Here is a 24697-nt window from a genome sequence, read left to right on the forward strand (position 1 = left end):
TGGGTGGGATAGGGTGGAGGTGTGGGCTTAGGTAGGGTGCTCTTTCCAAAGACCAGTGCAGACGTGATGGGCCAAATGGCCTCATTCTGCACTGTGAATTCTATACCTTTGCTGGCCGATGTCACGGTTACCTGGGCCCAAAGCTCTGGAATTCCTTCCTTCAACCTCTCCACCTGACCCTTTAAGACACTTCTTAACAGCGCCGGCCCTAGGGTTGCTGGCGCCCCGGGCAAGCTGAACTTCGGCGCCCTTTGGGGGGGGCGGGGCCGAGGGGGGGACCGAGGGGGGGGCGAGGGGGGGGGGGGCGAGGGGGGGGGGGGGGCCAAGGGGGGGGCAAGCCGGGGGGGCGAGGAGGGCAGGGCCGGGGGGGCGGACCCGAGGGCGGGGCAGGGGGGAGGACCCGAGGGCGGGGCAGGGGGGGACCCGAGGGGGGTGGCCGGGGGGAGCGGACCGAGCGGGGGGGGAGGGAGCGGACCGAGCGGGAGGGCGGCCACCGCGCATGCGCTGGTTGGCACCGGCCCAACTGCGCATGCGTGGGACCCGAGTCTCTGGCGACTGCCCGTGTTGCCGGTGCCTTGAGCCGGCCCTGCTTCTTAAGAACATAAAAATAGAAGCAGGAGTAACCCATTCAGCTCCTCCAGACTGCTTCACCATTCAATATCATGCCCGGTCTTGTAATTCAACCCTTGCCCTCCACTGGGCCGCTCAAAATCTATCAATCTCACTTTTGGTCGCATCTTCCACTATCACATTGTGTGTCTGGGTGTCAAGTTTTGTTTGATAATTGGTGATGTGAAATGTTTGAGGTCGGTATGGAAATTACAGAAAAAGGTGCACTCATCCCAAAAATGATTTCAGTAAAATTCCACATTGGGAATTCTGAGCTGCAAACCTTTCTCAGACACAAAGTAACTCGAGAAATGAAGACCAGATTTGAAAGGCACAGAAAGGGTTAAAAAGAACGTGATACAATGTTTGCGCTTTAGAATTGTCTCCTGCAGATGGAAAGGGCTGAAACTTTGGCACTCGAGTTAAATCGTCTGTGAAATGGGATTGATCGGAGATAAATCACACACAATATCGCAGTGGTGTTTACCTCAGTGGAACTGACCAGTTTTGCCCCGATTGATGGGGAGTTCCTGTTCCGGCCTGGGTTTACCGCGCTGGGGGCGGCAGGGCCGATAAGCCCCACAGAGTAATCCCGCTGGAGAAACACCATTCGCCTGTTTCAAATCTGAAGTCTGAGGTCCGTAGTTCTTATTGAAGGTGTAAACAAGACAATCAGCCTGTGTCAAGTGAGTCCCTGCAACTGCCGACGCTGCGGACAAATTGATGGTATTTATGAAGTAATTGTGTTTACCAAACCATTGTGCGTTGCTAAACGATTCAGTCAGAAAGAAAGCGGGTTTGATCTGACAAGCACTCAGCCAGTAGTTTTGTTAAAGACAGCCACTCAGATTCAAGCAGAAATGCACTTGCAGATGAAGAAAATGCAATTTCTCAAGAGAATGCAAATACCTTCAAATGGTGCAGAGTTACTTTCAGAGCGTTCAAAAGATGAACCAATCTGATCGATTGGTCAAATCTTTTTCATTGAGAAAGGTTCCCCAGGACAGTTCCAGGAGGGGTTTTAAATAGCACTAGTTTCCACCGGTCTGTTCTCCAGTCCTGTCACCATTACCATTAATATAATGTGTAATGGACACCACGGTGCAAATGTGAGCTGGCATAGAGCGAGGAGTCTCAAACTGGATGGTGTGAGGTTAGGTGTGGTGTTAAGAGTTCACCCCAAGCTCCATTTCCTTTAAACTGGGATTGACCATCGTTCTGACGTTCAAAAAGATCAACACAACTAGGAAATTAGCCATTCGCCGTGTATGTGTAATGCTCCCTGGCTGGCACAGAATAAGTTATTATAATATTATTAATGATAAGGAGTTATTATTAGGACACATTTCATGAATTAAAATCAGGCTGTGGTTTGCAAACTGGTCGGTTTCTTTAAGGGAGTAACCAGGTTGCTGGTTGATGTTAAGACTTTGCAAATTTGGATTGCTCGAAATCTTTTGACAAAAGCCTCACATTAATTTTCTCGATAGGCGTCACAGGGATTATGAACTATGCGTTAATTATTATCATAATGTCAACAGATAGAATCTGGACTTTTAAAAGAGTTGGCGATGTGACTGTGCAGAACGGAGATATGTACCAGGTTCAGATAAGTTTATGTTAGAGGTTGTGGTTGGTGTATCCTGACTTAAGGCAAGGGAAAAAGGAAGCATTGTTTTATACACTGTTCTGCGGGTCAGCAGATGGTCTGTTGTGTGCTGGAGGAGTTGTGTAGACAGTTCAAACTCCCAAGCTGCAACCGATCTGTTCTCTGATGGTGATTGACCTACATTGGTGGTGTGGTTTGTGTTTGTGGATGTGTCCCGAAAGACGTGCTTGTTAGGTGAATTGGACATTCTGAATTCTCCCGCTGTGTCCCCGAACAGGTGCTGGAATGTGACGACTAGGGGATTTTCACAGTAACTTCATTGCAGTGTTAATGTAACCTACTTGTGACACTAATAAAGATTATTATTATTATTATTAATAACTGACCTGGTTCTACAATCAAATCAATAGATTCCAGTGTCGGTTCTTTTAAAAAAAAAATGTTTTTATTGGATTTTCACATTATATGTTTGACAATTAGTTTTGTATTCCATATTTCTGGTTTGAGCGTTAAGATACAGGTGTTGTACCCGTCAGTAGTATTTTACAGAAAGTAATCGGTGGGGTTCTAATTTATACCAGAGAAAAAACCCCAAAAGAGAATCATGTTACAGGAAAACAAAGAAATTGAACAATAATAATAAAGTGGAAAATTAAACAAGTTCACCCGAGTGTGAATCATTGAATTTACAGTGCAGAAGGAGGCTATTCAGCCCATCGAGTCTGCACCAGCTCTTCGAAAGAGCACCCTACCCAAGCAAGCACACACCTCCACCCTATCCCCATCACCCAGTAACCCCACCCAACACCAAGGGAAATTTTGGACACTAAGGGCAATTTAGCACGGCCAATCTACCTAACCTGCACATATTTGGACTGTGGGAGGAAACCGGAGCACCCAGAGGAAACCCACGCACATACGGGGAGGATGTGCAGACTCAGCACAGACAGTGAACCGAGCCGGGAATCGAACCTGGGACCCTGGAGCTGTGACGCAATTGTGCTAACCACGATGCTACCATGTTGCCCGCAGATGAGGTCCACTGTACATATTTACAGTTGCTTGTTTCATCCCTCTTTGGTGGCTGTGTACTTTATTTTGCCAGTCAGCCTCAGCTGCATTACCTATTCTTGGCGTTGGCTTGTGCTTTATCGTTTGTTGTTATGCCCTCTAGTTTTCTTTTTGCCCTTGGGTTTATTCCCTTGACTCTGTACCCCTTGTATCTCGTGGTGGTCTTTGTGTGTTTTTGTCCCCCTCTCTACTCTCTCCCCATCCGTCTCTTCCTTTGCTAACCATGGCTTGTCAGTTTCTCCCCCCCACACACGCACACCACAGCGCCAGCGTGCCGCCCATACGTGTCCCCGCAATTTCTCCACCTAAGTCACCCACGTCCAGCAATTCCTCTATCATTGAGTGCCTCGCACTGGCTTCATCTCCTCTACCATTCTCACCGAGTAGGTACTCATCAAATCCAGTGGTAGTTTCCATGTTGAGGGTGTGGAATCAGTGCCGGCTACATTTTGGCCTGGAGGGCATGTACAGAAAGGCTCCAATCTGTGGTAACCATAGATTTGTCCCAGTGAGATTGGATGCCAGGTTTAAAGACATGAACCATTTGGGGTCAAATGCTTTGAAGATCTGTTTCTGGGTGGGAAATTTGCGGACCTGACTGAGTTGACGGAGACTTACCAATTGCCCAGTGGTAATGAGGTCAGAAATAAGGGCCTTTTTAAGTAAAGAGCTGGGTTCAGCCCAATGTTGCTGCCCTTGTGTTTGCAGGAAAGGCTCTTCTCGGAGGATGATATTGGGGATGGCAAGATCTCCAATGTATATGCCGAGTTGGCCAGGAAGGAGGAAGTTCCTGATGTGTTAGGCAGGTTGGTTCGACGATGCAGGGAAGCTCGAGACAAACATCTGACACCGAGATGATCCAACACTGTTTTATTTAACTAGTGGACTGCTGTACATGTTCAGCTGTGGGTTGACACTTTACTAATCCAACTGATGACCTCTTACTGGCTTGACCAGACTTACTAGCTACTGCATGGTGATAGTGCTCACTAGCTTGTGCACTCTGACTGTCTCAGTAGCTGGGTCCTGAGAGAGAGAGAGAGTCTTAATGCCCTGTGGGCTTTATTGTGGTGGTGTCCTGTCTGGTGATTGGTTGTTGTGTGTTCATTGGTCATCCTGTGTGTCAATCACTGCCTGTCTTCATCTCATTACCAGACTCGTACCAGCCCGTACCAGCCTCCCCGAAGAGGCGCTGGAATGTGGTGACTAGGGGCTTTTCACAGTAACTTCATTGAAGCCTACTCGTGACAATAAGCGATTTTCATTTCATTTAATTTCATTTAATTATATACATGAGTGGATATTATGACATCTCCCCCTTTTAAAAAAAATTTATTTTGGAATGTGAAGGTATATACATGCCTGACTATGTACAAGTGGTGAGTTAACAAACATATGTACATGGGAAGATGTCTATCGTGCAGATACAGAGCAAACTGAATAAAATTTACAAGAGTAAAGTCTATAGATTCAGTCTTTGAGACGGGCAACAAATTCTTGTCGATCGCCGCAGAGGTGGAGCAGGAGACGCCGGCACTTGGACAGGCGGGATTGCTGCCATTGCGGCGGTGTCGTGGACAGGCGGGATTGCTGCCATTGCGGCGGTGTCGTGGACAGGTGGGATCGCTGGCAGATCAGTGGCCTTGTGGCAAGAGACATCCGGAGGAAGCATGATAACCGGCGGGGCAATGCGGTTAGGCGGTGGGCGGGAACTCTCCGCAGCGTCCTCCTGTTGCACCGGAGAATGGAGCCGTCAGCCATTTGAACAATGAAAGACCTTGGGGGGCAGCACGGTGGCACAGTGGTTAGCATTGCTACCTACGGCGCTGAGGACCCGCGTTCGAATCCCGGCCATTTGAACAATGAAAGACCTTGGGGGGCAGCACGGTGGCACAGTGGTTAGCATTGCTACCTACGGCGCTGAGGACCCGCGTTCGAATCCCGGCTCTGGGTCACTGTCCATATGGAGTTTGCACGTTCTCCCCGTGTCTGCGTGGGTTTCACCCCCACAACCCAAAAGATGTGCAGGTTAGGTGGATTGGCCATGCTAAATTGCCCCTTAATTGGAAAAAATAATTGGGTACTCTAAATGTATAAAAAAAAATTTTTTAAATGGAAGACCTTGGGGCCGCCTTCCTGACAACAACAGCTGGGGCTGACCAACCTCCCTCGGGCAACTGGACATGAACAACATCTGCTGGAGCCAGCGCAGGCAGATCCGTGGCATGAACATCATACGTGATCTTCTGCTGGTCCCTGGACCGATGCACCTTCTGCAGCACCGTGAGGTGGTCAAGGTCTGGAATATGAATGGCTGGAACAGTCGTCCTCAGGTCGTGGTTCATGAGCAGCTGCGCCTGAGACAAACCAGTCGACAGAGGGGTTGCCCTGTAAGCCAGCAGCGCCAAGTTGAAATTGGAGGCTGAGTCTGCAGCCTTGCACAACAGCCGCTTGACAATATGGACCCCTTTCTCGGCCTTCCCGTTTGATTGTGGGCAATGGGGACTGGAGGTGATGTGTCTGGAGTTGCAGGATCGTGCAAAATTGGACCACTCCTGGCTGTAGAAATATGGACCGTTGCCACTCATTACTGTGAGTGGTATCCCGTGCCTGGCAAACGTCTCTTTGCAGGTTTTGATGACGGACCTAGATGTGAGGTCCGACAGTTTCACCACTTCCGGGTAGCTGGAGAAGTAGTCAACCAAGAGCACGTAATCACGCCCATTGGCGTGAAAGAGATCTATCCCCACTTTAGACCACGGAGAGGTCACAATCTCGTGCTATTGCAGTGTTTCCTTGGGCTGAGCTGGTTGAAACTTCTGGCAGGCTGTGCAGTTGCGGACCGTGTCGGCAATTCATGGTTGATGCCCGGCCAATAAACCGCCTCCCGAGCTCTGCATCGACATTTTTCGACCCCAGGGTGACCCTCATGGATTGTCCGAGCACCATAGCTTGCATGCTTTGAGGAATGATGATCCTATCTAGTTTAAGAAGGATTCCCTCAATGACCGCTAACTTGTCCTTAACGTTAAAGAACTGGGGACATTGCTCCTTTTTGCCAGCCATGGGCGAGGTGTTGCATCACGCGCTGCAGTAGAGGATCTTTGGCAGTTTCTTCGCGTATTTGGACCACTCGTTCATCAGTGGCTGGTAGGTTGCTGGCACACAACTGCACCTGTGCCTCTATGTGGCAGATGAAGTCGCCCTGTTCACACGGTGTGGTGATGGATCGGGATAGGGCATCCGCAATGATCAGCTTCTTACCTGGTGTGTAGACAAGTTCAAAGTCATATCGGCGGAGACGAAGAATAATTCGCTGTAGCCATGTCATTTAAATCCTTCATGTCATGTCATTTAAATCCTTCTGGATTATGTGGACTAAAGGCCTATGGTTTGTTTCCACTGTGAACTTCGGCAGGCCGTATACAGAGTTATGAAACTTGACTATTCCTGCCAGGCGATCCAAGCATTCCTTTTTGATCTGGGCATATCGTTGCTCGGTCAGCGTCATGGCCCTGGAGGTATATGCCACTGGAGCCCAGGACGAGGATGGGGCGGTGTCTCGCTGGAGGAGCACCGCCCCAATGCCGTCCTGACTTGCGTCAGTAGATACCTTGGTGTCCCTAGTTGGGTCAAAGAACGGCAGTGCTGGGGCTGTGGTGAGCTTTGTCTTTAGCTCGAGCCACTCCTTTTTATGTGCGGGCAGCCACTGGAACACTGTTGACTTTTTTACGAGATGCTGGAGGGCTGTGGTGTGGGCTGCCAAATTGGGAATGAATTTCCTGAGAAAATTTACCATCCCGAGGAAGCGGAGGACCGCCTTCTTGTCCTCCGGGGTCTTCATAGTGTTGATCGCCAGCACCTTGTCAGCGTCAGGTTGCACACCCTGCTGTGAAATGTGGTCACCCAGATACCTGATAGCGGACCTACCAAATGAGCATTTGGCCCTGTTGAGCTGGAGGCCGTTTTCATGTATCCTCTGGAAGACCTGTCTGAGGCGGGCAATGTGATCCTCGGGCATTGTGGACCAGATGATCACGTCGTCCACATAGACTCAAACCCCCTCGATGCCGTCCATCATTTGCTCCATAATGCGATGAAATACTTCGGAAGCTGATATAATACCGAAGGGCATGGGGTTGGAGCAATACCTGCCGAACGGAGTGTTAAACGTGCACAGCTTCCGACTGGACGCATCCAGCTGTATTTGCCAGAAGCCACGGGAGGCGTCCAGCTTGATGAAGAATTTGACATGAGCCATCTCACTGGTTAACTCTTCACGTTTCGGGATTGGATAGTGCTCAGGCGTGATGTTGCGGTTCAGGTCTTTCGGATCAATGCAAATGCGGAGGGTTTTTTTTGCAGACCATGGAGCTGACCCAGTCTGTTGGTTCCGTGACCTTTGAGATGATTCCCTGGTCTTGGAGGTCTTGCAGCTGCTTTTTCAGACGATCCTTGAGAGGAGCTGGCACCCGGCGTGGTGCATGCATCACTGGGATGGCATTCGGCTTGAGCAATATCTTGTAGCGATATGTGAGCATGCCCATTCCATCAAACACGTTGTGGTATTGTGTGAGAATGTTGTCTATCTCGGCCTGGAGATACACATCGGGCGAGGCAGTCGCCGGTGTCGGGGACCTGGTGTGGACTCGCTGGACCAGATTCAGGAGCTTGCAGGCGCGAGCACTCAGCAGGGACGCCCTGTCAGGCCGGACGATCTCGAATCGTAATGTTGCCTTGATTGCCTTGTGAGATACCCCTAGCTGACACGATCCACTGGCAGCTATGGCATTGCCATTGTAGTCAAGGAGCTGGCAGGCTGGTGGAAGAATGCTTGGTTGGTCACGGATGCTGTCGAGATCTGACTGTGAAATGAGGTTCGCAGACGCGCCGGTGTCCAGTTTAAATCGGATGCGAGCCTAGTTGACTGAGAGGACAGCACACCACTCGTCGTCAGGATCCACACTGAGGATCGAAAGGCGGTTTGCAGGTGCAGTGGAGACCAGCTTGCGTGTGGTTATGATGCCCTCCCGATATGGAGACTTGAGGCAGTCAGCATCGGGGTCTGTTGGGCTGTCGGGATCAGAATCCTGCATGCCTTGTACCGAGCGGACACGTCTGCGCCGTATCTGGGATCGCTGGCTGATGATCGGTGGAGCGGACCTGCAGAAGGCCGCGTAATGCCCAGGCTTCCCACACTGTAGGCATCGCCGTCCTTTGGCTGGACATTGCCGCTTTAAATGGGCGGCGCCACAATTCGGACACGTCATAACACTGACGTCAGCGCGTTCCGTGCGCCAACGTGCATGTGCAGTGCATTCGCCCGACGTACGCACCTGCGCATTAGGGCTTTCGGCCTCGTCGCCCACCTGGTCGTGGCGCGCATGCGTCGGGACCCGGGAAAGCACGTGAAATGGCCACTCTCCTCGATGCTCAGGCCTTGCATTTTTGCAATGGCCTGCACCCGTTCTGCCTCGTGGGAGACCAGTTTTGCAGTTTCTGCCACCCTGATGTGGGAGTAACGATTCCTGGCATGCTCATGGACAACGCACGTCTCGATAGCGACAGAGAGGGCCAACTGTTTGATTTTGAGGAGCTGCTCTCGCAGGGAGTCGGACTGGACCCCGAAAACGATCTGATCCCGGATCATGGAATCAGCCGTCGAGTCATAATTACATGACTGCGCTAGGATGCGGAGATGGGTCAGGAAGGAGTGAAAAGGTTCATCCTTACCCTGAAGCCTCTGCTGGAAGATGTACCATTCAAAGCTCTCATTCACCTCAATGTTGCAGTGGCTGTCGAATTTTAGCAGAACTGTCTTGAACTTTGTCTTGTCTTCGCCTTCGGCAAACGGAAGCGAATTGTAGATATGGATGGCGTGATCCCCCGCAGCCGACAGGAATAGTGCGATCTTCCTGGCATCCGATGCTGCCTCGAGGTCGGAGGCCTCGATATACAGGAGGAACTTTTGCTTGAAGATTTTCCAATTGGCGGCGAGGTTGCCGGAGATGCGGAGCTGCGGAGGAGGCTGGATGTTTTCCATTTCGTTGGATGGCTGCTTGCTGGTCGTTGCAGATTCACTCGAGGCAGGTTTGTTAGGATTAGTAGCTCTCTGGTACCATGATGTGTTAGGCAGGTTGGTTCGACGTTGAGTAAAGAGCTGGGTTCATCCCAATGTTGCTGCCCTTGTGTTTGCAGGAAAGGCTCTTCTCGGAGGATGATATTGGGGATGGCAAGATCTCCAATGTATATGCCGAGTTGGCCAGGAAGGAGGAAGTTCCTGATGTGTTAGGCAGGTTGGTTCGACGATGCAGGGAAGCTCGAAACAAACGTCTGACACTGAGATGATCCAACACTGTTTTATTTAACTATGGACTGCTGTACATGTTCAGCTGTGGGTTGACACTTTACTAATCTAACTGATGACCTCTTACTGGCTTGACCAGACTTACTAGCTACTGCATGGTGATAGTGCTCACTAGCTTGTGCATTCTGACTGTCTCAGTAGCTGGGTCCTGAGAGAGAGAGAGTCTTAATGCCCTGTGGGCTTTATAGTGGTGGTGTCCTGTCTGGTGATTGGTTGTTGTGTGTTGTGTGTTCATTGGTCATCCTGTGTGTCAATCATTGCCTGTCTGCATCTCATTATATACATGAGAGGATATTATGACAGTTCCGATGGTGGCAATGAAGCAAAAATGCGAGGAGGAGTTGGGAGGCGCGGTACAAGGTTGGATTTGGGAAGAAGCACTGTGTAGGATTAATGCATTCTCGTCGTGTGTCAGACTTAATTTTATTCAGCTTAAAGTTGTACATAGAGCACATATGACGGCAGCAAGGCTGAGCCTTCCCAGAAGTGGTCAATCAGTGCGCACGATGTGCCAGGTCCCCTGCAAATCATGCCCACATGTTCTGGTCCTGTCCAAAATTATAGAATCATAGAATTTACAGTGCAGAAGGAAGCCATGCGGCCTATCGAGTTTGCACTGGCTCTGGAAAGAGCACCCTACTTAAGCCCACACCTCCACCCTATCCCTGTAACCCAGCGACCCCATTTAACCTAAGGGCAATTTAGCATGGCCAATCCACCTAACCTGCACATCTTTGGACTGTGGGAGGAAACCGGAGCACCCGGAGGAAATCCATGCACGCATAGGGAGAATGTGCAAACTCTGCACAGTGGGGGTTCTGGGAGGAGTCACAGAGATATTGTGTCAGGTGGTGGGAATAGTGGCCATGTCTTCTCCATGGGTAGCTATTTTAGCAATATCTGAGGATCCGGCCGATGTTGTGGCTTCCACCTCCCTGTTAGCCTTAAGGAGAATGTTGCTAAACTGGCCGTCCTCGGATCCACCAAGTATCGGGTTATGGGTGCGGCACCTTGCTGAGTTTCTTCATTTGGACAGAATTAAGTTCGCCATTTGAGGTATGGATGAGGGGTTCTTCGTGAGGTGGAAGCTGTTCATCGATTTTATTCAAGAAATATTACAACGTCAGCGGGGGGATGAGGGGAAGTTGGGGAGGGTAACGGGGTACAGTAACAATTGGTTATTAAGGGGTGGAGGGGTACTTTATTTTTGTTTTAAAATTTCTTGGGAGGCGTGGCTGACGTATTTGTATATATGGGGGTTTTCTGATGTCTTATATTGCTATAGTGTCATACGCACTGTTCACATGTTGTGCAGTGTTCGATATTGTTTCATTTTTCTGACTTCCTGTTTTTGTATTTTCTGCATATACTTTCAATAAATTATCTTTTATTGAGCTTCTCAGCATCCGTGGATATGTTGTCGGCTCCTTGTGGAGGAAGCTTTTGATTTATAAATGTCATAGTTCGTTCACGTTGGGCAGTTATAACCTTTCTGTCATGATATCATGGTTGTGTTGTAATTCACCGACTGACTAGGGAGTTGAGAGCGCGGTTCTTTGTGCACGTTCATACTGTTATTCATCTGTTGTTGTGTATATATTTGACCCACAGGTAATGTTCATAAATCCTTTATAGCTTTAGCTACAAGTGTTCTTGTAATATTAAATCAGGCCATCCGACAAGAACCTCACACTTTCCGTCAGTTCCTCTAACATCGCCAGTCAGTCATCGGTGTAAAAATCACTAATTGTCAATGTCCCCGGTCCTGTCTCCACCTTTTGAAGGTGGTGTCCATTGTGGCTGGCACGATTGTTGCAGATGGGGACCATGGGTGGCCATTTCGGTCAGGCCAAAGTGCTGCCTTAGCTGGTTCCATGACTGGAACGTGGCTATCACCACTGGGCTTGTAGTGTGTTTGCCTGGCGGGGATGGGAGTGTTGCTGTGGCAGGACCCCAGAGGAACGTTCCTCTGCAGGAACTCGCCCTGAGTCTGCACTGTCACCCAGTTTCTGCCGTGTCACCCGGTATCTGCCCTGTCACCCGGTATCTGCCCTGTCACCCGGTATCTGCCCTGTCACCCGGTATCTGCCCTGTCACCCGGTATCTACCCTGTCACCCGGTATCTGCCCTGTCACCCGGTATCTGCCCTGTCACCCGGTATCTGCCCTGTCACCCAGTTTCTGCCCTGTCACCCGGTATCTGCCCTGTCACCCGGTATCTGCCCTGTCACCCGGTATCTGCCCTGTCACCCGGTGTCTGCCTTGTCACCCGGTATCTGCCCTGTCACCCGGTATCTGCCCTGTCACCCGGTATCTGCCCTGTCACCCGGTATCTGCCCTGTCACCCGGTATCTGCCCTGTCGCCCGGTATCTGCCCTGTCACCCGCTGTCTGCCCTGTCACCCGGTATCTGCCCTGTCACCCGGTATCTGCCCTGTCACCCGGTATCTGCCCTGTCGCCCGGTATCTGCCCTGTCCACCGGTGTCTGCCCTGTCACCCGGTGTCTGCCCTGTCACCCGGTATCTGCCCTGTCACCCGGTATCTGCCCTGTCGCCCGGTATCTGCCCTGTCACCCGCTGTCTGCCCTGTCACCCGGTATCTGCCCTGTCACCCTGTGTCTGCCCTGTCACCCTGTGTCTGCCCTGTCACCCGGTATCTGCCCTGTCACCCTGTGTCTGCCCTGTCACCCGGTATCTGCCCTGTCGCCCAGTATCTGCCCTGTCACCCGCTGTCTGCCCTGTCACCCGCTGTCTGCCCTGTCACCCGCTGTCTGCCCTGTCACTCGGTATCTGCCCTGTCACCCGGTATCTGCCCTGTCACCCGCTGTCTGCCCTGTCACCCGGTATCTGCCCTGTCACCCGGTATCTACCATGTCACCCGCTGTCTGCCCTGTCACCCGATATCTGCCCTGTCACCCGGTATCTGCCCTGTCACCCGGTATCTGCCCTGTCACCCGGTATCTGCCCTGCCACCCAGTTTCTGCCCTGTCACCCGGTATCTGCCCTGTCACCCGGTATCTGCCCTGTCACCCGGTATCTGCCCTGTCACCCGGTATCTGCCCTGTCACCCGGTGTCTGCCCTGTCACCCGGTGTCTGCCCTGCCACCCAGTTTCTGCCCTGTCACCCGGTATCTGCCCTGTCACCCGGTATCTGCCTAGTCAACCGGTGTCTGCCCTGTCACCCAGTATCTGCCCTGTCACTCGGTATCTGCCCTGTCACCCGGTGTCTGCCCTGTCACCCGGTGTCTGCCCTGTCACTCGGTATCTGCCCTGTCACCCGGTGTCTGCCCTGTCACCCGGTGTTTGCCCTGTCACACGGTATCTGCCCTGTCACCCGGTATCTGCCCTGTCACCCGGTGTCTGCCCTGTCACCCGCTGTCTGCCCTGTCACTCGGTATCTGCCCTGTCACCCGGTATCTGCCCTGTCTCCCAGTATCTGCCCTGTCACCCGCTGTCTGCCCTGTCACCCGCTGTCTGCCCTGTCACTCGGTATCTGCCCTGTCACCCGGTATCTGCCCTGTCACCCGGTATCTGCCCTGTCACCCGCTGTCTGCCCTGTCACCCGCTGTCTGCCCTGTCACCCGGTATCTGCTCTGTCACCCGCTGTCTGCCCTGTCACCCGCTGTCTGCCCTGTCACCCGGTATCTGCCCTGTCACCCGGTATCTGACCTGTCACCCAGTATCTGCCCTGTCACCCGCTGTCTGCCCTGTCACCCGCTGTCTGCCCTGTCACTCGGTATCTGCCCTGTCACCCGGTATCTGCCCTGTCACCCGGTATCTGCCCTGTCACCCGCTGTCTGCCCTGTCACCCGCTGTCTGCCCTGTCACCCGGTATCTGCTCTGTCACCCGCTGTCTGCCCTGTCACCCGCTGTCTGCCCTGTCACCCGGTATCTGCCCTGTCACCCGGTGTCTGCCTTGTCACCCGGTATCTGCCCTGTCACCCGGTATCTGCCCTGTCACCCGGTATCTGCCCTGTCACCCGGTATCTGCCCTGTCACCCGGTATCTGCCCTGTCACCCAGTGTCTGCCCTGTCACCCGGTATCTGCCCTGTCGCCCAGTATCTGCCCTGTCACCCGGTATCTGCCCTGTCACCCGGTATCTGCCCTGTCACCCGCTGTCTGCCCTGTCACCCGCTGTCTGCCCTGTCACTCGGTATCTGCCCTGTCACCGGTATCTGCCCTGTCACCCGCTGTCTGCCCTGTCACCCGGTATCTGCCCTGTCACCCGGTATCTGCCCTGTCACCCGGTATCTGCCCTGTCACCCGGTATCTGCCCTGTCACCCTGTGTCTGCCCTGTCACCCGCTGTCTGCCCTGTCACCCGGTATCTGCCCTGTCACCCGGTATCTGCCCTGTCACCCGGTGTCTGCCCTGTCACCCGGTATCTGCCCTGTCACCCGGTATCTGCCCTGTCACCCGGTATCTGCCCTGTCACCCGGTGTCTGCCCTGCCACCCAGTTTCTGCCCTGTCACCCGGTATCTGCCCTGTCACCCGGTATCTGCCTAGTCAACCGGTGTCTGCCCTGTCACCCAGTATCTGCCCTGTCACTCGGTATCTGCCCTGTCACCCGGTGTCTGCCCTGTCACCCGGTGTCTGCCCTGTCACTCGGTATCTGCCCTGTCACCCGGTGTCTGCCCTGTCACCCGGTGTTTGCCCTGTCACACGGTATCTGCCCTGTCACCCGGTATCTGCCCTGTCACCCGGTGTCTGCCCTGTCACCCGCTGTCTGCCCTGTCACTCGGTATCTGCCCTGTCACCCTGTGTCTGCCCTGTCACCCGCTGTCTGCCCTGTCACCCGGTATCTGCCCTGTCACCCGGTATCTGCCCTGTCACCCGGTGTCTGCCCTGTCACCCGGTATCTGCCCTGTCACCCGGTATCTGCCCTGTCACCCGGTATCTGCCCTGTCACCCGGTGTCTGCCCTGCCACCCAGTTTCTGCCCTGTCACCCGGTATCTGCCCTGTCACCCGGTATCTGCCTAGTCAACCGGTGTCTGCCCTGTCACCCAGTATCTGCCCTGTCACTCGGTATCTGCCCTGTCACCCGGTGTCTGCCCTGTCACCCGGTGTCTGCCCTGTCACTCGGTATCTGCCCTGTCACCCGGTGTCTGCCCTGTCACCCGGTGTTTGCCCTGTCACACGGTATCTGCCCTGTCACCCGGTATCTGCCCTGTCACCCGGTGTCTGCCCTGTCACCCGCTGTCTGCCCTGTCACTCGGTATCTGCCCTGTCACCCGGTATCTGCCCTGTCTCCCAGTATCTGCCCTGTCACCCGCTGTCTGCCCTGTCACCCGCTGTCTGCCCTGTCACTCGGTATCTGCCCTGTCACCCGGTATCTGCCCTGTCACCCGGTATCTGCCCTGTCACCCGCTGTCTGCCCTGTCACCCGCTGTCTGCCCTGTCACCCGGTATCTGCTCTGTCACCCGCTGTCTGCCCTGTCACCCGCTGTCTGCCCTGTCACCCGGTATCTGCCCTGTCACCCGGTATCTGACCTGTCACCCAGTATCTGCCCTGTCACCCGCTGTCTGCCCTGTCACTCGGTATCTGCCCTGTCACCCGGTATCTGCCCTGTCACCCGGTATCTGCCCTGTCACCCGCTGTCTGCCCTGTCACCCGCTGTCTGCCCTGTCACCCGGTATCTGCTCTGTCACCCGCTGTCTGCCCTGTCACCCGCTGTCTGCCCTGTCACCCGGTATCTGCCCTGTCACCCGGTGTCTGCCCTGTCACCCGGTATCTGCCCTGTCACCCGGTATCTGCCCTGTCACCCGGTATCTGCCCTGTCACCCGGTATCTGCCCTGTCACCCGGTATCTGCCCTGTCACCCGGTATCTGCCCTGTCACCCAGTGTCTGCCCTGTCACCCGGTATCTGCCCTGTCGCCCAGTATCTGCCCTGTCACCCGGTATCTGCCCTGTCACCCGCTGTCTGCCCTGTCACCCGGTATCTGCCCTGTCACCCGGTATCTGCCCTGTCACCCGGTATCTGCCCTGTCACCCGGTATCTGCCCTGTCACCCGGTATCTGCCCTGCCACCCAGTTTCTGCCCTGTCACCCGGTATCTGCCCTGTCACCCGGTATCTGCCCTGTCACCCAGTATCTGCCCTGTCACCCGGTAACTGCCATGTCACCCGGTATCTGCCTAGTCACCCGGTGTCTGCCCTGTCACCCAGTATCTGCCCTGTCACCCGCTGTTTGCCCTGTCACTCGGTATCTGCCTAGTCACCCGGTGTCTGCCCTGTCACCCAGTATCTGCCCTGTCACCCACTGTCTGCCCTGTCACCCGGTATCTGCCCTGTCACCCGGTATCTGCCCTGTCACCCAGTATCTGCCCTGTCACCCGCTGTCTGCCTTGTCACCCGCTGTCTGCCCTGTCACTCGGTATCTGCCCTGTCACCCGGTATCTGCCCTGTCACCCAGTATCTGCCCTGTCACCCGCTGTCTGCCTTGTCACCCGCTGTCTGCCCTGTCACCCAGTATCTGCCCTGTCACCCAGTATCTGCCCTGTCACCCGCTGTCTGCCTTGTCACCCGCTGTCTGCCCTGTCACTCGGTATCTGCCCTGTCACCCAGTATCTGCCCTGTCACCCGCTGTCTGCCTTGTCACCCGCTGTCTGCCCTGTCACCCAGTATCTGCCCTGTCACCCGGTATCTGCCCTGTCACCCGGTGTCTGCCCTGTCACCCGGTATCTGCCCTGTCACCCGCTGTCTGTCCTGTCACCCGGTATCTGCCCTGTCACCCGGTATCTGCCCTGTCACCCGCTGTCTGTCCTGTCACCCGGTATCTGCCCTGTCACCCGGTATCTGCCCTGTCACCCGGTATCTACCCTGTCACCTGGTGTCTGCCCTGTCACCCGGTATCTGCCCTGTCACCCGGTATCTGCCCTGTCACCCGGTATCTACCCTGTCACCTGGTGTCTGCCCTGTCACCCGGTATCTGCCCTGTCACCCGGTATCTGCCCTGTCACCCGGTATCTGCCCTGTCACCCGGTATCTGCCCTGTCACCCGGTATCTGCCCTGTCACCCGCTGTCTGCCCTGTCACCCGCTGTCTGCCCTGTCACCCGGTATCTGCCCTGTCACCCGGTATCTGCCCTGTCACCCGGTGTCTGTCCTGTCACCCGGTATCTGCCCCTGTCACCCGCTGCCAGTTCTGCCCTGTCACCCGGTGTCTGCCCTGTCACCCGGTATCTGCCCTGTCACCCGGTGTCTGCCCTGTCACCCGCTGTCTGCCCTGTCACCCGCTGTCTGCCCTGTCACCCGGTGTCTGCCCCTGTCACCCGCTGTCAGTTCTGTCACACAGTTTTCTGTCCTTTCACGCAGTGTCTTCCCTGCCACCTAGTGTCAGTTCTGTCTTCATTTTTTATCTTTGTGCTGTTCTACATTTGACCAAAGCAGGAATCTCAGCTCCTACCCACTGTGTCAGTTTGAGATGTCAATAACAAATGTTTAGACAACCAGGTGTTTCCAAACAGGAATGTTTACCCTGAAATTAATAGCTGTGTAAAGTGATGTGATTCTTCAAACATCTTGGTGCTGGTGAGATTTCAGGGAAACAGTATTAGGATAAAAGATTAATGCCAATGTCTGACTGTGCAGGGAATGTTGGTGATGTGTGTGTGTGTGTGCTGTGATCATGGATGTCATTGAGGTGGAGTTGAGGGGGAGGCGGTGGTAATACTGGGCTAGTTATCCAGAGACCCAGGGTAAAGATATGGGGACCTGGGTTCAAATTCCACGACAGCAATTCAAACTCAATAAAATATCTGGAATTAAAAGTCTAATGATTTTTTAAAAAATGTTTTATTGGTTTTCTCATTTTTATATTGTTCCCAATATAATTCTAATTCGTAATTCTATGGTTACAGAATTCGCCACCGCACATATTGTTGAGCTACGCAACCAAAGATAAATTAATATTTACAAGTGTGCAATAGGCCAAAAAAAATGAGAAGAAACACATAAAACAGAAAGGAAGAAAAAAAAGCAGTCACAAAGTAGTATTATAAATATTTACATTTCCCCCCACACCCCCTGACCTCTATGGCTGTGAACCCTATTTGGCCATTCTGCCTTCATTGGGCTCCTAATGTTGGCCCTAGCATGTTTTTCCCAACACATGACAAATGTTATCTTCTCAAGTTGGAGGAACCTCGATAGGTCAGCCATCCAATCTGCAGCTTTGGGTAGTGCTGCCGATCGCCAGCCGAGAAGGATTCTTCGGCGGGCAATTAAGGAGGCAAAGACCAGGGTATCGGCTCCCCCTCCCCATGAAGGGTTCTAGCTGATCTGAAACCCCGAAGACCGCCATTTCTGGACATGCCTCCACCCTCACCCCCACAACCTTGGACGTCGCCTCAAAAAATGTTGTCCAGAACCTGACAAGTCTGGGGCAGGCCCAGAACTTGTGGGCGTGGTTGGCCGGGCCTCCCTGGCACCGTTCGCATTTGTCCTCCGCCTCCGGAAAGAACCTGTTCTGGGTTCTGGTTAGCTGCGCTCTGTGTACCACCTTTAGCTGCATTAGACTCAGCCCTGCTCATGTGGAGGTGGAGTTGGCCCTGTGTAATGCTTCGACCCAGAGTCCCGTCCCCCCTACTTCTATGTCAAGTTCTTTCTCACATTTTTCCCTTGTCTTCTCTGGGTGGAGGGGGAGGGAAGCATTCATCCTCCAACAGTCGTCTGTACAGGTCCCTGCATTTCCCTTCCCCAAGTCGCCTGCATCCAACAGTTCCTCGTCTAGCGAGTGTCTTGGCGTCTAGGGGTATGTCGTTGTTTCCCTATGGAGCAGGATTTTGATCTGTAACCTCTCTTTCAGTTCCTCCAGAGTCGCTAGTCTGTTGTCTGTGTACATGTCACAAACCGCCAGTGCCCCCTTGCCCTGTCTTCACCTTTCGAAGGTGGCATCCATTGTTGCTGACGTGAACCATGGTGGATATTTCTGTCAGGCCAAAGTGCTGTCTCATTTGATACCACGTCCGGAGTGTGGCTACCACCCCTGGGCTTCTTGAGTGTTTGGTTGGAGGGGATGGGAGTGCTGTCGTGATTAGGGCTCAAAGGGACGTCCCTATGCAAGAACTCTCCTCCATCTTCACCCACCCCCTCACTCTTTCTGCTGTGGCCGCCCAATGGTAGAACTGTAGGTTTGGAAAGGCCAGGCTTCCCATATTACTTTTTCCTTTTTTGGATCCTTGGATTCATTCCCCCCAAACCCCACACACACACAAACACCATGAACAGCTTGTCTACCATGTTGAAGAAGGCCTTGGGGATTTAGATCGGTCGAGATCTGAACAGGAAGAGGAACCTGGGCGGCATGTGTGGGAGTGTGTCCCACCTCTGCAGGTCCTTTTTGACTTCCTCCACCAGACTCGTCAGCTTCCATTTGTGGATCCCTGTCCAGTTGTGGCCAATTTGGATCTCCAGGTAGCGGAATTTGTTTGGGCCTTGTTTGAACGGTAATCCCTCCAGTTCTGTCCCTCTCCCTTGCCAGTTCACTGGGAAAATTTCACTTTTGCTCAGGTTTAGAGAACACCAAAGTATATCATGGAGTTGAAATGAAATGAAATGAAAATCGCTTATTGTCACAAGTAGGCTTCAAATGAAGTTACTGTGAAAAACCCCTAGTCGCCACATTCCGGCGCCTGTCCGGGGAGGCTGGTACGGGGATTGAACCGTGCTGCTGGCCTGCCTTGGTCTGCTTTAAAAGCCAGCGATTTAGCCCAGTGTGCTAAACCAGCCCCTGTTCACCTGACCTACAACTTTTAATAGATTTTGGTTATGAGGAGCACATGGCCTACTTTCCAGGTGTTATGCAGCAGAGATGTTAAGTATTTTTAAACAAAACAATGTTTATTCTATGCATCCAGTTAACATTTAATAAACACACAGTAAACATCTTATCAACTACCAACACAAATACCCCCCCCCCAAAGATACAGTACTCTATAGGCAACCCTTAATAACTTTCCTAACAACATCCATAAGCCAAACATCCTTTCTCTACCAAAACAGTAGGTTTGAATTCCCTACAGAAAACAGGTATTACTTTGAATTTATCAAGCGGCCTGGAGACATTCTTTTTTTTAAAAGTTTTATAAATTTAGAGTACCCAATTCATTTTTTCCAATTAAGGGACAATTTAGTGTGGCCAATCCACCTAGCTGGCACATCTTTGGGTTGTGGGGGCGAAACCCATGCAAACACGCGGAGAATGTGCAATCTCCACACAGACCTGGAGATATTCTTTGGCAAGCAGAGAGAGAGACCAAAAATACACCTTCTTTGTTTGAATGCAGCTCCCAACTCAAAACGAAACCATAAAACTCAAATCCACAAAGTGGCTTCCAGCTCAAAACAAAACTAAAAAGCAGAATCACATTCCAGCTCCACCCACACAGTGACATCACTGCAGCCATTTGATAAAACACACTTTTCTTAAAGGGACCCTCACATGACAGTAGCCAGAAAAGGCTCCAAATTCCTTTACGAGCTTCATGATCCTTTCCATACTGGCTTAGGAGTCCGAGATGTAGAGGAGCAGGTCATTGGCATAGAGTCAGACACTATGCTCTCTGTCTTCCTTCTGGATACCTATCCAGACTGTTGCCATTTTTAAAATGTAAATTTAGAGTACCCAATTATTTTTTCCAATTAAGGGGCAATTTAGTGTGGCCAATCCACCTACCCTGCACATCTTTGTGTTGTGGGGGTGAGACCCACGCAGACACGGGGAGAATGTGCAAACTCCACACGGACAGTGTCCCAGAGCCGGGATTCGAACCTGGGACCTCGGTGCCGTGACGCAGCAATGCTAACCACTGCGCCACTGTGCCGCCTGGACTGTCGCCATTCTGACGCCGATCGCCAGGGGCTCGATTGCCAGAGCAAACGGCAGCAGGGACAATAGGCAGCCCTGCCTCATGCCTCTGTGCAGCTGGAAGTATCTAAAGCAGGCGGTGTTAGTCCACACGGTCGCCATGGGAGCGCTGTGTCGTAGTTTTACCCAGGCAGTGAACCTTGATCCAAGGCCAAACCTAGGGAGATGATTACTTCTGGTGTTCTCTCCCCACATGGGGTCATGATCACGTTCAGCAGGTGTCTGATGTTTAATGCCAAGTGTCCTGCCCTTAGCAAAGTCCGTCTGTGCTGCCTCACGGCGCCGAGGACCCGGGTTCAATCCCGGCCACAGGTCACTGTCTGTGTGGAGTTTGCACATTCTCCTCGTGTCTGTGTGGGTCTCACCCCCACAACCCAAAAATATGTGCAAGGTAGGGGAATTGGCGACGCTAAATTGCCCCTTAATTGGAAAAAAAGGAATTGGGTACTCTTAAGTTTGTTTTCAAAAAGCTGTGTGGTCCTCCGCGACCACCACTGGCACACAGCTCTCCAGCCGCCTAGCCAGGATTTTTCCAAGATTTTCACGCCAACTTTGAGTGGCGAGATGGGCCTGTCGGACCCGCACTCAGTTGGCTTTCTTGTGTATCAGCGATACTGAGGCTTGTGTCAGTGTTGATGGCAGGGAGCCCCTTACCAGTGATTCTGTAAACATCTCCCACAAGTGCAAACAATGCTGCCACAAAGCTTTTGTAGAAGTCCACCAGGAATCCACTTGGCCCGGCGCCTTCCCCGTCTGCATGGAGTTTATACTCTCCATGACTAATGGTGCCTCCAGGCCCCATCTTCCCCCACAACTGGTATGTCCAGTCCCACGACTGGTATGTCCAGTCCATCGAGGAGAAACTGCTTCATCTTTTGAGTCCCCCCTTTGGGGGCTCGGAGGTGTACAGCCCCCGGTTGAAGGCCTCAAATGCCTCGTTGACCTTTTCCGGTTCGGCTACCAGCCTGCCGTTGTCTCTCTCTAACTTGCGCTATTTCCCTTGTGGCTGCCTGCTTTTTCAGCTGGTCAGTCAGCAGGTGGCTGGCTTTATCTCCGTGTTTGTAGAAGGTCAGCCGTATTTGGTAAAGTTGGTGCACTGCTTTCCTCAAGGAGAGCAGGTCAAAGTCCATTTGTAGCTATTTCCTCTCTGCCAGAAGCTCAATGGTTTGGGCCGCAGAGTATCGCCGGTCCACCTCCTGTATGGAGTCGACCAATTGTTGCCTAGCCGCCCTCACCTTCCTGTCTCTGCGTGCTCTGTATGTGAAAATCTCTCCTCTGTGATGCACTATCAATTACGCCGAGACGAGAGTAGTGAGCAATCGAGGCTTTATTACACAGAGATGTGTGGCCTCCTCAGCTGCTGCCGAAATCGGAGAGCACACACATTTATACTCCGCCTACTGGGTGGAGCCAGCAGGCAGGGATCTACCCCCGTACCTGTAGTACAGGGGCCTTACCGTAATACCCTCGTATGCAGTGCAGTATATAGAATATAATACAACAATGGTGACTACCACATTCACCCCCTGTTAAAAATGAGTCCAGCGGGGTGGTGGAAAAATATTTACATACAGGTTGTCATAAAAATTTCAGAGAAGGTTACAAATTTAGACGATTGGGCGCCTTGATCCATCGTTGAGAGCCCCGCAGTGCTGGTGGCGAGTCAGGTGTCGGCTCGGTCGTCAGTGACTCCGGGAGCGAGTCAAAATCCTCTTCATCCCCGGGAGGGACCAAGGGGAAGATGGATTATCATGGAGCGGGGGCTGCGGTGGGGTGTGCTGGGGGGAGGGAGGGTGGCTCTGGGGCAGGGGAGGGGGATGTGTGGGGACCCAGCTGGTGCCAGGTCCCTGAGGGAGTCTGTGTCTTGGTGGCCGTCGGGGTACGTTGGCGTTCTGCGGGTTTGCGTGGAGTACCTGTACCCTCTCAACCAACAGGTCCGCCTAGTGGAGCCGCACGTGCTTGCGGAGGAGAATGGGTCCTGGAGCTGCCAGCCATGATGGGAGCGAAACCCCAAAGGTGGACTTCCTGGGGAAGGCAAAGAGACGTTCATGGAGGTTTTGTTAGTCGCAGTGCACAGGGGCGACCGAATGGAGTGAAGGGCGTCGGGGAAGACCTCCTGCCAGCGGGAGGCCGGGAAATTTCTGGACCGTAGTGCCAGCTGGATGGCCTTCCAGACCGTCCCATTCTCTCGCTCCATCTGCCCGTTTCCCCTGGGTTGTAGCTGGTCGTCCTGCTCGAGGCAATGCCCCTGTTGAGCAGGTACTAGCGCAGTTCATCGCTCACAAATGAGGATCCCCGGTCGCTGTGGACGTAGGCGGGGAAACCGAACAGAGAGAAGTTGGCGTTGAGGGCTTTGATGACGGTGGCAGATGTCATATCGGGGCATGGGATGGCGAAGGGGAATCTGGAATATTCGTCAACCACATTGAGAAAATACGTGTTGCGGTCGGTGGAGGGGAGGGGCCCTTTGAAGTCCACGCTGAGGCGTTCAAAGGGGGGGGGAGGCCTTCACCAGGCGCGCACGGTCTGGCCAGTAGAAGTGCGGTTTGCACTCCGCGCAGACCTGGCAGTGTCTGGTGACAGCCCTGTCTTCCTCGATGGAGTAGGGCAGGTTGCGGGCTTTTATGAAGTGATAAAAGCGGGTGACCCCTGAGTGACAGAGATCGTCGTGCAGGGTGCGGAGTCGGTCTACTAGTGCGCTGGCACATGCACCTCGGGACAGGGCATCGGGAGGCTCGTTGAGTTTACCAGGGCGATACAAAATCTTGTATTTAAAGGTGGAGAGCTCGATCCTCCACTGCCAGATCTTATCATTTTTGATCTTGCCCCGCTGTGTGTTGTTTTTTTTTACTTGTTTTTCTTCAAGATTTTACAGAATTTTTACAAACCAACTACCAATAGAAGAAAAAAAAATTAACAATTTAACAAAACAAGGTGGGATAACTACAATTTACAAGAGAAATCTATCCACAACCCATACAGTTCCCCACCTCCCCCCCCGCCTTCCCCCTCCCAGTTTGCTGCTGCTGCTGACGTTCCCACTTAATGTTCCGGGAGAAAGTCAAGGAATGGTTGCTACCGCCTGGAGAACCCCAGCAAGGACCCTCTCAAGGCAAACTTTATCCTCTCCAAACTTAGAAACCCAGCCATGTCACTGACCCAAGTCACCACACTTGGGGGTTTCGCATCCCTCCACATTAACAAGATCAGTCTCCGGGCTACCAAGGAGGCAAAGGCCAGGATTCCGGCCTTTTTCGGGGCCTGCACTCCCGGATCTTCTGACACCCCAAATATCGCAATCCCCAGACTCAGCTTGGACATAGCCTTTGCAAAGTCTTGCCAGAATTCTTTAAGCGCCGGGCATGCCCAAAACATATGGACATGGTTTGCTGGGCTCCCTGAACACCTCACACACCTGTCCTCCACTCCAAACAACTTGCTCATTCTCGCCACTGTCATATGCGCCCGGTGGACCACCTTAAACTAAACCAGGCTAAGCCTGGCACAAGATGAGGAGGAATTGATCCTGCCCAGGGCGTCTGCCCACAGGCCCTCATCCAGCTCCTCATCCAGCTCCTCCTCCCACTTGCCCTTCAGTTCCTCCGCCGAGGCCTCCTCCGCCTCCTGGTATATGTCTGATACCTTTCCGTCTTCTACCAACATGCCCGAGATCACCCTGTCCTGTATCCTGCAGGCAGGTAGCAGCGGAAATTCCACCACCTGCTTCTTCAAGAAAATGCGGACTTGCAGGTACCTAAAGGTATTCCCCGGGGCAAACTGAATTTCTCCTCCAGCGCCTTCAGGCTAGAGAAAGTCCCATCTATAAACAAGCCCCCCATCCTTTTGATACCCGCTCTGTGCCATCTTAGAAACCCTCCGTCCATTCTACCCGGGACGAACCTGTGGTTGTTTCGTGTCGGGGTCCAGACCAAGGCCCCTACCTCCCCCCTGTGCCTTCTCCACTGACCCCAGATCCTCCGTGTCGCCAGCACTACCGGGCTCGTGGTGTACCGAGCCGGCGGAGTGGCAGCGGTGCCGTTATCAGTGCCCCCAAGCGAGTATCCCTGCAAGACACCGCAGTGAACATATCCATGATTTCCGAATCATGGATATGTTCGCGCCCCCCCCCCCCCCCCCCCCCCCCCACCAACCCCCCACCCCGACTGCACTCTAA

At 53.1% G+C, this 24697-nt stretch overlaps 1 protein-coding gene across 5 annotated transcripts in view; it reads left to right on the forward strand.

The window, feature by feature from the left end:
* Nucleotides 1-624: 624 nt before the first annotated feature.
* Nucleotides 625-24697, forward strand: part of abch1 (ATP-binding cassette, sub-family H, member 1) — a 110893-nt gene continuing 86820 nt past the window's right edge. For 3 of the 5 annotated variants that reach the window (XM_038807643.1, XM_038807678.1, XM_038807669.1), the window contains exon 1: nt 625-1335. The gene's annotated coding sequence lies outside the window, so the exon portion shown is untranslated. The remainder of the gene's footprint in view (nt 1336-24697) is intronic. The other 2 variants (XM_038807652.1, XM_038807661.1) reach the window with 1 other exon arrangement.

The sequence above is a fragment of the Scyliorhinus canicula genome, chromosome 1, assembly GCF_902713615.1.
Source record: "Scyliorhinus canicula chromosome 1, sScyCan1.1, whole genome shotgun sequence".
NCBI lineage: Eukaryota > Metazoa > Chordata > Chondrichthyes > Carcharhiniformes > Scyliorhinidae > Scyliorhinus > Scyliorhinus canicula.